Below are 13,215 nucleotides of genomic sequence, written 5' to 3' on the forward strand. Positions count from 1 at the left end.
GATGGATCTATGATGATTTTTAATAATACCAGCATAGAACCATCTTAAGCATAGATCTAACATGAGGCCAGAGAGATCAAATTTCTTCATGCAAAAACTTCTTTAGATTGTAAAATACAATGTGTTATTTTTCATCGTTTAAATTGTATTTTTGAATGAGATATATAGTATATATAGGACCAAATATAAGTTTTAACTATAAACACTTAATTTTTTCATGTTATATAGATAATTTTTTTTAAATGATATATAATATATACATAATTGACATTAAAATATTTTACATAACATGTACATCAAGACATTTTATAGTGCAAATTAAAATTATTTTTTTATTATTAATATTTCTTTACGTATATGTCAATATTATTTTGTATTAAAATATTTTATTGATACCCCACATTGAACACTAAAACATTAGTTAACATATGTCTTAAGATAGTTTATTTAAACATATGTATAAGATTTAAACATTTTATTCACACATTTTTTTAACTTCTAATTACTTTACAACATATTCATTTTTTTATTGTAGCCGACATTATTTTTCTATTTAGAGCAATAAGCCTCTTACCTCAATTATTTATACTATATAAATTTCACATCTCTCTACATAAGAATATTCTTATTTTTTATTTTATAAAAATCTTGATATATATTGTTACATATATGAGTTTCACATTTTTCTTTACATGTTTTATATTTATTTAATTTAATTTTCCAATATGATATACATATTATTAATTTAAAATAAATAAATAGATACACATCTCTATATAAAATTAATTTTATTTTGTATTTTATCAAAACTTTGATATATGCTTGGCATTTTTTTCTCCATGTTTTATAAAATTTTCAATTTAATTTTCTAATATGATATACATAGCATTAATTTTAAATGAATAAATAGATATATAGCTTAGGGAAAAAATAGTGTAAATATTAAGTTTACACATGCTTATGAATTAATATAAATAATTTGAAATATAATGGTTACAAATATCAATGATTTTTTATATGGTAAATTTTTTTTTTTTGTAAGCTTGGCAGATCCTTTCTGTTCCATTTAAAAAACAAACACACAGAGTTTTACATCAATATCCAACATGATTAGATGACCTCAACCTGCCCACTGGGGGATGATGTATGTTGGCCATCTGACTGCATTAGATGTCATCCAAAATCTGAAGAGTTTAAGATTGTCTAACAACGCTATATAAGTCTGGTTGTCTTTAAATATCCTATTAACTATATATCTATAGCAAAACAACAAATTTTGCAAACCAATCATTATACATATCAAAATATGGGAAACCAAACTATGTAGATCAAGGGATTACTCATCAAACGAGTCTATGGGCGCCGGGTCTTTTGCACTAGACCCCAACAGTTCAGTCTAAGGAAGAAATGGGATATGCTTCTCTATATGGTTGAGGCAAGCATTTTGTTGTTGAATCTCATGTTGAAATTTGTTGTCAATTTCTTAAAATTCAATTCCTGGCTTACATGTTCCTGCATAAGAGGTCATCAAATATTTTTCTACAATGTTTCTCATCATCTAGTATAGGTATATTATTTGTCGGTACTAGGTATACTGGCTTCCGGAATGGTCAGGGTCCGAGACGAGGATCTACCATTCCTCCATATCCAACTCTATCTTTTCAACCTGCTACTTTAATTCAGACTCCCACTCTGATATTAATTGACGAATTTGAGGTGGCTTGTTAATCTGATAAGCCTGGGATTCCTCTTGAATTAATCCTATGGTGTTTTGGCGACCCTGACCCCTAGTTGCTCGTGGTTGGGACAGTTGACCACCAAACCCCTAACCACTACCCTAACTTTAGCCACGACCTCCCATTGTTGTTTTCCCTCTACTCGAGGAGGGTTGCGCCATAAGGTTCTGCTGCAAACCACAATGGGGAAAGAGAAACCAATACTCAAATGCCATGACCATTGCCACCCAGGACCTTATTCTACATACAGACAAGCTAGCAGGAAGATGCCCTAGTGTAGGGTCCCGACGACTCCGAGAGAGGTTCATACTTGTAGAAGTGAAACGACATAATACAATAGGGTAATAAGCATTAGGCCTAGAGGACAAATAATTCCTCACTGCACTGACTTGGGCTCGATGAAGCAAGCCCTCAACTTCATCCCACGGGTCACAAAACCTCCTTGATACTAGGGTTGTAACCAATTCGTGGTTTTTCTTCCCAAAGTCACCCCATATCATGCCATGCAGATGATTCATCACAGAGGCTAAATATTGAGAAGGAGCCCCCATGCAAGAGTAACAGACTGAAATCCAATGCACATTCCAAGAATGCATGCACATCAAGGAAAGAAAACATCTATAACAAACAAAGAGAATTTGACAATATTCATGCAGCCCAACAATATAAGAGTTTATTTTCTCCCATACTTTCTGGGAGGTTTCATTATTGTGCCATGATCTCATCTCAAAAGCGTCCATCCATATAATTATGAAATAGCATATGAACATAGGGATAAGGGTGTGTGCAAAGCAAACAAATTGAACATACATGCAATTGTCGCTTAGAGATTGAGAGGTAATGTCATCCACACTTGGGATTCGAGCCTAGTGAGTCCCCTTCTATGCTGCCCTAGAGGATTCCACAAGACCGATTTCAATACATACAAGCCAAGCTAAAATATTTTCATAAAACCTCAAATGTGTTCCCTCTAGTCAAAGTCAACGACCACCCACCACCCAACATTCCTTCTCATAATTCCTTTGACCATGGCATAGATCCCACCAGTCCACTTTCATCGGCACTCACACCGATCAAGCGTCTCTTATTCGAATCTTGGTGTTTGAGGTTGTTATCACTAACATATTTTTCCAAGATCTGCTCCAGCTTGTCCATATCTTATTTATTACCCCTTAGGGGCAATAGCGAGACCAACACCCTTCCTACATTTTGTAGCTCCAGTTCGCCAAGAAATATGCAGCCATGTTTCCTTCACATGTAATGTGGGATGGTATTAAGTAATCAAACTTGGTGTGTATATTTCTAATTTTTTACACCAAATGGGTTGTTCTCCAACTTTGGCTAATATTTTCACTACTAGAGCCTTGGTTAAGTTTTTTAAATGCCTCGATAACTAAGTGGGAATCACCTTCTATCATCAATTTCCTATACCCTTCTCTTTTAGTTATTTGTAAGCCTTTTTCCAAAGCATTGACTTCAGCCTCATTATTGTTGGAAAAGCCACAATTCGTTGCATACATGATTTTAGTGTGGTTTTGATGGTCCCAAAATATCCCCCCATACCCAACATCCCCTAGATTTTCTTTGGAAGCACCATCAAAGTTGAGCTTCAAAAATCCTTTCAGAGGAGCAGAGTAGTGATTTCGAGAAGAGCTAGGTGAAACCATTAGTTTCCAAGAAGAAGGGGCTCTCATTTGGGGGGACATATTCAATTGGTTGAGGATTTGGGCCTCATGGGAAGAAACCTGCCAATCGTCCGGATGCTATTGGTCTGCTAGAATTGTTTCTCTTATATTTTGGACAATTCCATTCCATATCTCCTCCTCAGTTGTGCATTGAGCCTTGAAGATTCTTCTGTTGTGTTCTTTCCATATTGCCGAGAGGAGAAAACTGATTTCCAAACCCTATGCTTCGTTAAGGATTGGGCTTGAGAAAATCATTTTTCTCATTTTTCAATCGTTTCCTTAATGCTATGATGATCCCTATAAAGATGTCCAAAGAGGATAGTTGTCTTGTTCCATAACTACTCAGTAAAGGGGCACGTGTTCAGAAGGTGTTCATGATCTTCTCCCTGGAGGTTGCATAAAATGCAATAGGATGGCCCTTGGATGCCCCTCTTTTGAATTTGGTCCCAAGTGAGGATTCTTCTTTGATGGAAAAGCCATAGGAAATGGGTTACCTTTGCCCAAAGATTATCTTTCCATATATTTCTCCACACTAAGCTATAATGGTCTGGATTTTCATCTTTTGCTAGTTTGTATGCCTCTCGTACATTAAACATTCCTTTGGTGGAGTAGCCCCATTGGAGGATGTCCTAGCCATCATATTTCAAAATTTTCCTGGATTGTAGTTCTTAGTCCCGAACCTTCCACTAATTAGTTACAGAAGGATTCACCCAATCATTTTTGTCTTTCCATTGTCTCCAATTTAGATCATTCTATATGGGCTTCCAAATTGATCAACTGAGGAGAAGTTTTTACTTCTCATGAAGAGGAATATTTCTCCCAAGACCTGCCAACTGAATAACCTCCCTCATTGCTTCTAGGAATATTTCCAAAAAAGAGAACTTTTCCCATCCCATATTTCCTAGAATGTGTGATGTTGGATAAGATCTCTATTAGTTGAGTCTAGGTTTCAAGTTTTTGAGCCCTTTGGGATATTCATGTGTCTTAATTTTTCACTGAAGAAGTTGGCATCTTGTATTTTCTTGTACAAATGTTCTTCCAAATATCTAGACCTCCCTGTAGCCAATGCCACCAAAGCTTGGCCCTGAGTGCTTTATTTAGGATCTTCGGGTCTCTGAGGCCAAATTCTTCGGCTAATTTACGTTTTATAACATTTTTCCAAGATATAAGGTCCCATTTTTTGGCCTATTGGGTTCCTCTCCAAAATAATTTTTTGAATATCTCCATCATGGCAAGACAGGTGGATTTGGGGGTTGTTAGGCCTAAGATTTGATATATCAGAATATATTTTAGTATAACTTTCAAAAGAACCACTCTACCCACTAAGTTTAATGCTCTAAAAGCCCATCCATTGAGCTTAGATTGAATTTTCTATAGGATATCCTTCTAGAAGACAATCCTTAGAGAGTTGACAACAAAAGGCATACCCAGCTACTTGATAGGTAGGTATCCAATACCAAATCCTAGGGTTTTAGCCAAAAAGGTTTGAATAGAGTTTAGGTTATTAAAAGGGAATATATTGGATTTATCAATGTTTATCATAGTTTCAGAAGACTGTATAAAGTCATGCATGATTTCTTTTAGCTTTCTTACTTCCCGTAGGGAAACTTTGCAGAAAAACATAATGTTATACACAAAATGTTGATGTGTGATAGGGAGATGATTTTCCCATAGCCAAAGACCTTTGATTTGAGAGGATTGGGTGGATGATATAATAGACCTCCCCAAGCCTTCAGCAGTAAGGATGAACAAGAAGGGAGACAAAGGATCTCCTTGGCAGATTCCTCTTGAAGGGTTGAAGGTTCTTGATGGGGAACCATTGATCAATATCGAGAAAACAAGACTAGAGATGAGAGAGGAGACCCATCAAACCCATCTTGAATCAAAACCATAGGCCTTTAGAATTCTCAGAATATAGGACCAACTAAGGTGGTCGTAATCCTTAGATATGTCTAACTTTATCATCATTTTAGGGAATTTAAGTTGTTTAAGGGAGTGAACCACTTCCTGAGAGGTGATGATTCCACCTAGGATCTGGTGGCCTTCAAAAAAACCATTTTTCTCTGGGGATTTAAGCTTGGGTAGAAGAGTTTTAATCCTTTTGACCATAATGGTGGATATCGTTTTATATATAACATTACAAAGAGCGATGGGTATGAATCCAGACAGATCCTATGAGTAAGCAACTTTCAGAATTAACGTAATGAAAGTGGCATTAATTCCATGATTTACCTTTTGAGTTCTTCTGGAATCTTCCACCACATCCATAACGTCTTGCCCCATGAAGTGTTAGGATTCTTGGAAAAATTCTACTCTAAATCCATTCAGACCCTGGGCTTTATTTCTGGTCATTCCTTTGACAACTTCTTCGACTTCCTCGATGGTAACCTCCCTTATTAGAGCATGGTTCTACTCTCCATTGAGAATCCAAGGAATATGTCTGGTTATTCACTAAATAGCCCTAGTTCAATCAAGATTTGGTTCAAAAGGAAGAGATTAGAAGTGATAAAAACAAAAGATCTTCCATCTCTTCATGTTGGGTGAAGTGATTCCTTGCCTCATCATTTAAGGAGAAAATGTGTTTTTGTTGTCGATGCTTAATCATAGACTTGTGGAAAAGTATTGTATTCTTTTCACCTTATCGAAGCCATTGGACTCTGAATTTATGCACCCATAGGATTTCTTCCTGCTTCCCTTTCTCGAGTCTATTTGATTCAGGACTAGACCTTCTTCTACTTCTATCACCTCTGATTAGTCTTCCATGATCATAAGTTCTTGGATCCCATGCATTCTATATTGTAATCGATGTTGCTCCACCATTATATTTCCAAACTCAGACTTATTCCGACACTATATTTTATTTTTGAGGTCCTTCAATTTAAGTTGGAACGTTTGCATGTGATTTCTTCCTTGCACTGTAAGTGTTTTCCACCAAGTTTCCATATTTCCTACGAAGGTAGGGTCCCTAAGCTAGAAATAGTTTAATCTATAGGTCTATTTCAGTGGGCTAGCTTAAGATCTATTTACAACCTTATCAACCAATGGTCTGAGCTAGAACAGGGGAGGATTGAAGCCTCAAAGAATATGTCTTTGCTTACCAATTGCTACAATATGAGGAACCTATCTAGGTGATAAGCCACTTGATGAATGCCTCCCTAACAGTTGTTCCATGTGAAAGTTCCATTGATTGTTGGAATATTTACCAGTTTCAGGTCGGTGATCATATCCATAAATTCTTCCATCTCTGGATCTAATCTAAAAATCCCACCCTTCTTCTTTTCCATCGATGAAATTATATTGAAGTCACCACCTAGTATCAATAATTCCTCTAAGATGATACTTCTTAGATTTCCTATATTTTTAAGGAAAGCCACTTTTTCTCCTAGAATGAGGAGGCCATAAACAACTGATATTATGGCACAGTCTCAGGTCCGATATATTTGAATCTCCCAGTAAGGATTCATGGAAAGATGACCCAGTATTCAAATATTATCTCCATTATATTCTAGAGAATAGCTAAGCCTCCCATGCTTCCTATTGCATCCAAAGCCATGACCTCATATTGAGGCTTAATTCCTCTAACAATTTCCTACAACCGACATTCAGATACTTTGGTTTCCTAGAGTAGCATGATGCTCGATCACTCTTGTTTAACGCTTTCCTTGAGATACCTTTGCTTGCCTCGGCTATTAAGGCCTCTCACATTCCAAGAGATGATTATCATTTTGAAGATTTGTTAATTTTGTGGAATACCACCGAAAGCGGTATCACAAGTCCTGAATTCGCCAATAGATCTCTAACCATCTGTGTTGATTCTTGCAGGTTATTTCAACCTCTCTTCTTTCCACATTTCCCTTGTAAACCTGGATTTGGACCATTTCCATCTTGGGATCCGGGACATCCTTGCTGAACCACTGGTTCTTGACTTTGCTTAGCTTGATACTTCTAGAAGGTGTCCCTGTATAGTCTCTTTTGATCTTTTGGAATGAATCTTTCATCCAAATTTCTCCATTCATTCAATAGTCTCTTGAGAATTATTTATTTTGTACTCAGCTCCTCCCCTGCCCCATCGATCTCCATGGTTTCCTGATCCTTTGGCCTCACCTCTTCCTCCCGGTCTTCAAGTTCTTCCTGAGATTTTATTTTTGTTTTGTTGCTTCCATTAGGTAGAGCCATAATGCCTCTAGTTTTAACTGGTCCTTTTGGGCTTTCACTATCCTCCGATAATACTTCATATCGGTTATTACTGACTTGATTCTTGTGTTGCATTTTTTGATTATTAGTGAGGGTTGGTTTTCCGAAAGGGGTTTTTTATATGAAAATGTGCCACAAGGAAAAATGAATGCATTCTTATGTTGGTCCACTAGGAGAATGTTGATTTGATTATAGCCAGAGAAACTATCCATAAATGAAAATATCTCACAACTGACACAATAATAAATGAGATGGTCGATGAATAGGGTGGGATATTTTTCCTTGGGACCAGCACGATTGATGTCCCGATAATCGATGCACACGTAGATTGTTCCTTTTTTTTCATGAAAGGAATAATATTAGAAACCTAGTTAGTTAAAGGTATAGGATAGACGAAACTATCTCGTATGAGATTTTCAACTTCAGTTTTGATAGCAACAACCTTCTTGGGATGAACAGGGTGAAGGCATTTCCACATTAGTTTAGCATTAGGATACACTTTAATTTCATGCACAATGATGTTTGAAAATACTAGGCATTTCTTCATAAGACTAGGCAAAAAATCTATGAATTCATGTAATAGGGCTCTATCAGCCTTAACCTCATAGGGAGAACAAGATGCATTGATATGTAGATTTTAGAAAATGTCGGGTTTAATTGAAATGTCGAGAGGGATGATCTCTTCAATTTTTAACAAGTTCTTCTCATAATCGACATCGTAAATAGATGCGTAATTCATAGATAACTCAATGATATTGGGTTGATAAAGTTCATTAAGATTGTCCTCGAAGGAATCTGGCAAGGAGGAATGATGATGATGATCGTCCCATGGTGCATCATCTGACATCATGATCTCCATGATGCTCTCATCGGTGGAAAACGTATGAGAGAAAGGATTAGACGACATACCATAATTTAAAGAACGATCAACCCAATTGATTGAAGAGGAAGGATCATAATAAGTCTTGCAAGCCAAATGGATGGCTTCATAATCTATTTCAATGGGGCTGAGTCACATATGGTCACCAAAACTATTGATATTTAGATTGATATGGTACCATCCATGGATTAGTTTTAGCAATATAAGAAGAGATCATATTAATATAGGAAACTGAAATGGATTTTTTGGGTTGTGGGGGAGGAGGAAGCGGAAAGGTTCCCGTGAAAGAGGAAACCTTAAGCAATCCAACTCCAACATGATGATATGTGTGAGGGGTTTCCCCCACGAGAGGGACACTTCCATTAACTGAAGAATCAATGGAAAAGAAATTTATTTGATCGATGGATATGATACCGCCTTTATGAGGAAAAGTGATCATTCAAAATATGTGGAAACAACCACAGCCATGCCATAGACCCACATATGACCCAACAGAATATCATAATATAGAGGTTTTTCAATAAATTTGACTTATATTGATACAATCTTACCACCTAACTTTACCTGTAGAGAATTCAAAATCCCACGTGATTTATAAGTTCTTCCATCAAAAGCTTTCAAAGTGGTTGGTGACTAGCTTAATTGTGGAGAACCAATAGCCTTCCAGCAAGACAGGGACATAATATAGGCTAAGGCCACTTCGTCCACAATGGAATGATGAATATTCTTACCACAAACAACAACATGGATCATGAAGGCTAATTGAGCAGAAATTCGAGGTGTATGGTTCACATGGTTAAATACTACTAGGTTAGAATCTGAAGGATCAATACATCCAATTGTCGAGAGAAAAGACTTATTTTGTGTGGGGTAATTTTGAAACACCTCAAGATTGGGAATAGTTGATGGGGCCTGATCCAAGTCCTTAACTATGTTATAATTTAAGCAATTCTTGCAAGAGGGTTGAATGCCGACTTATGGATAATACCCTTAGGAGGCTTAATCATTAATTCAGTCGGTATGCCATTTGGAGTAGAGTCTGGTGGAGATGCATCGAACTGGTAGGTTGATAAGTAGCCCGATCATTGAAGGATTCACATTACCATGGTCCTTACTTTGGGTAGTGAACAAAATATCATTTTTAGGCTTAGGAGATGAAAGCATTAAAACCAAATTAGAAGAAGTAAGGTCCCAGGCAACCAGATTGGTCCCCTGATTTGGAAATGGGTATGTCAACACAATGGGTGTAGCGAAGGATTTAAGGAATTGATTCACCTCTACCCGGTGTGGAAAATCACGAGAGAAATGCTCCTTATTACAGATTAGACATGGGTAACAAGGTTTCCTCTTCTCTTCAGGAGACTAATTGTTTTGTTTATCTTGTGGAGCATTGTCTTTCTTCTTCTTTCCTTTTCCTTTCTTCTTACTTCCTAGTTGTGGAGATTTTCCTTTAGATGATTGAACAACATTGATCTCGGAAGTAGAAGTCACAGGAGTGGAAGGATGGTTTTGAGCAGTAACAACAAGAGTTGAACCAGATGGTTTACTCATTGACTGTTGGCTAGTAGAACCAATCACACCATCAATAGCATGTGATTCTTTACCAAGAGTTTGAGAAACAATATCGATAGGTCATGGAACATATGGTATATTATCATACAACATGCCAAATTGGGTATAAATGAGATCCATGTACTAGGCATGAGCGATCACATGTTCTTTGGTTATGACTCTACCTTTGGATACGTATTCTGTGATAGATGGAAACATAGACTTAATGAACCATTCAAATAACAATTGGTTAGGAACAAAAGTATTGACCAAACGACGACGACACCACCTCTCATGAATATGATCAGAAATGTGAGTAGCCTTACTCTGTTTTAAATTGGTTGAGAGTTTTGTTCCAGTTTCATATTTGATGGGTAACTATAAATGTGTCAGGAATGTTGTAGCCAAGGCACTAAAGTTGTCAAAAGAAGATCGAGGTAATTATATGTACCATTTAGTTGTCATACATGTAGAAATTTGAATAGTATAACACTTATTCATAGAGATTATACTGATTATACACTATTTGCGGAATGCATGCATAATACATAACCTCCTCTACCATTGATCATAAATTTGCGGTATTAAAAGAAACCGCATGGCACATTGAAACATCAATCACACATATCAACACAGTATGTAATGGGGAGAGCATACAGCTGAAAACCCCCAACTATCCGTATATTATAATGATAGAGAACATGTAACAATACATAGTACAATACTCCTCACAAGTACTCAGTACTATCTCCACATGCTACACACAAACTAGCTCAGATCTAAACAAGTCACGGGTTCAAATCTCCTCCACTGTTTGCCTGCCTCTACTGCGTAATCCAAGTTGAGAATAGATCTTATCCAAGTTTGAATTCCCTTGGCTTGTACTATGCAATCCTCATTGGCAATCTCAATCAATGATTGTGCAAATCTCATGCATAGCTATAGTCACAACCGATAGTAGTCTCACCCTTTCACCCACCTCTAACACTTGTCTCCACTGAACTGTCCATGCACTGAGTTAATTGATGTATTCTTTAGTTGATTTATGAGTTAATAATTAGTGAATTAATTAAATAGTTAATTCACATCACTCATCACTAGTGTATTTGGCAGTTAGACTAAATACAACTAGTTCAACTAAGTCAAACTGAACACAACTCCATCAACTCCTCAATCAACTCCACCAAACTCAATCACTTGAGTTCTAACTTAAGTCCATCATGCAATAACTCAACTTACCCATAGGAAAAGTGTATTTCCTTCTAGCAGTTGCATGTGCCACATCCGTAGCTTGAACTGAAGTGCTACAAGAGGATAAGATAATGTTTATAGTCCAAATATTATTAAGAGCTAATAATATTCTTCTGTTCTAGTTTTGACTGGCAGTCTAAAAATAGACTCCGCCCATATGTCTAAAAATGGAGGTACATCTATTTTTACCAACATGACCAATCATCCATAAATAGCATCCTACAACTCATAGACCATGATCCATATGTCTAAAATTAGACATAGTCTAAAAATAGACTTTGCACCAAAAATAGCCTGCGGGCCCACTTAGTGAAGGCGACTTCTTTTCACTAAGCTCCATCATCTTGTTGCATTTTAAACACTCCCTCTCAACAAGATATGGATTATCTGCAACCCCTATCCTGTCTCTGTGGTATTCAAATTTGCTCCTGGTGAGCGCCTTCGTCAAGATATCAGCATTGTGATCCTCCGTGGGAATGCATGAAAGTAACATGATTCTCCGCCGCACACAATCTCTGAATGATGGTACCTGATGTCGATGTGCTTGGATCTATCATGAAATATTGGATTAGCTGAGATTTTAATGTAACTCTAGTTATCACAATAAATCACAGTAGGCTCCAAGTGTGACCCGAAAAACCCGACCAGGATCTTCCTCATCCATATAGCCTTGCATGCAGCCAAAATTGCTGCCATATACTCGGCCTCTACTGAACTGAGTGCCACGGATCTCTGCTTCCTGCTGTACCAAGAAACTGTTGTCGACCCGATATTGAAGATCCCTCCAGATGTGCTCTTTCTGTCTGTTGGGCTCCCTGCCCAATCTGCATATGTGAAGCCACATAGATTCACCTCATCCTCCTGTCTGTACCACAATCCATATTCCGATGTGCCTCTGAGATAACACAATACATGCTTGCCTGCCTTCCAGAAGAGCTTGGTTGGCTTAACCATAGCTTGTGAAAGCTAGTTAACATCATAGCATATATCAGGTCGTGTATTGACCAGATACATAAGCGATCCCACCAACTGTCAATAAACAGTGGCATCCACTACCTCCACTGAAGTAGCATCCTCCTTCCTCCAACCTCCAGGAAGAGGAGTATCAACATGCTTGCAGCCATGCATGTTGAACTTCTCCAGTATCTCCGGGCATACTTACCCTGAGAAACAAATAGTCCATCACTGCGCTGCCAAATTTCCAATCCCAGAAAATAATGAAGGAGGCCCAAGTCCTTCATCTCAAACTCTCTAGCAAGATCCTCCTTGCATGAAAGTATCAACAGCTCATCTCTCGTCAAAATAAAATCATCTACATAAAGTACAATGATTAGCAACTAATTCTCCACCACAATCTGGTATAGGTTAGGATCCGCCTCACTCTTGGAGAATCCAAGTCCGATGAAATAACTGTCTATCCATGTGTACCAAGCACGAGGTGCTTGTTTCAACCCATACAACGCTCTCTTGAGCCTGCACACATGCGACTCGCTGCTGAAGATCTCGAAACCTTTGGGCTGCTCTATGTACACCTCCTCCTCAATGACTCCATTGAGGAACGCAGTCTTCACATCCATCTGATGGATGTGCCACCCCATTTGCGCTGAGAGAGCAAGAATCGTCCGTATGGAAGAATACCTTGCGACAGGTGCAAAGGTCTCCTCATAATCGATCCCCTCTATCTGTGAGAAGCCTCGGGCAACAAATCTTGCCTTGTACTTCTCCACACTCCCATCAGCTGCCTGCTTCACTTTGTAGATCCATCTCGAACCCACCACTGATTTCCCTTCTGGTCTTGGGACAATCTCCCATGCACTGTTTCTGACAATCGAATCATACTCTTCCACCATGGCATCTACCCATGCGGGATCCTCCACAGCTTCCTCGAAAGAGGATGGCTCAATCACGACACATTTGC

This window comes from Pinus tabuliformis, chromosome 6 (assembly GCF_031772625.1).
Source record: "Pinus tabuliformis cultivar Carrire ecotype Pingquan chromosome 6, CPIR1, whole genome shotgun sequence".
In the NCBI taxonomy this organism is placed as follows: domain Eukaryota; kingdom Viridiplantae; phylum Streptophyta; class Pinopsida; order Pinales; family Pinaceae; genus Pinus; species Pinus tabuliformis.